The sequence below is a fragment of the Penaeus monodon genome, chromosome 30, assembly GCF_015228065.2.
Source record: "Penaeus monodon isolate SGIC_2016 chromosome 30, NSTDA_Pmon_1, whole genome shotgun sequence".
NCBI lineage: Eukaryota > Metazoa > Arthropoda > Malacostraca > Decapoda > Penaeidae > Penaeus > Penaeus monodon.
Window position 1 is genome coordinate 31,322,752 of NC_051415.1, and position 733 is coordinate 31,323,484.

General features: G+C 42.3%; 1 long non-coding RNA gene across 1 annotated transcript in view; it reads left to right on the top strand.

The window, feature by feature from the left end:
• The window catches only part of LOC119592318, a 1,740-nt gene extending 1,154 nt beyond the window's left edge, over positions 1-586 (top strand). Inside the window, exons 2-3 of the long non-coding RNA XR_005230433.1 lie at positions 6-231; positions 428-586. This is a non-coding gene — a long non-coding RNA (uncharacterized LOC119592318). The remainder of the gene's footprint in view (positions 1-5; positions 232-427) is intronic.
• The last annotated feature ends 147 nt before the right edge of the window (positions 587-733 follow it).

The following is a 733-nucleotide window of genomic DNA, read 5'->3' on the forward strand; positions in this document are numbered from 1 at the left end:
ATCAGCCGTGAGCGACCTAACCTGCAAATTCCAAGGGAAGTTCTGCAAATGGACGCCAACGCCAGAGTTCCAAGACGGCCAGACAGACCAGGTTCACGACGACCTTGGGAAGGGAAAATACGCCTTCGTGACAGTCAACGAGACGGTTGAGAAACCTTACCATCCCTACCTCGAGTCCGTCCCTATTGCTGCTAACTCGAATGACAATCAAACCTATTGCCTGCATTTCTGGTGAGAACTGTAGTGTTTGGTTTGTGTTTATTGATATGTTTATCTGTGATTGCATATTGCGTTCTATTCATCTCTTGATCTGTCCATCTACTTACCTAATTATTGTAGATTTACTTTTCATTAGAAGAAGTGACGTTTTCAGTGTTGTTGGCAGACATAACGCCCATTTTTTTTACTTATATCTCTCTATTTTCAGGTATTATATGTTTGGCGTAAACAACCCTTGGCTGACAGTGGAGCGCTATATCTTTAGAGATCACTGGGGCAACAAGACGGGCCCTGAATTCATCTGGGAGAGAACTGCTGGTTATGTAGACAAATGGCAGAAAGGATATGTGGACATCAACACCACACAGGGGGATGTACAGGTATTAAGAAAAATTAGCATGTCTCCCTCTTTTCCTTTGTTTCCTAAAATGAGACTCTTTATAGTTGCCTTGCCCTTCATAAATGTTTTTTTCCTCTGCCTTCTCTGACAATTTAAGTGAATTACACATGCATC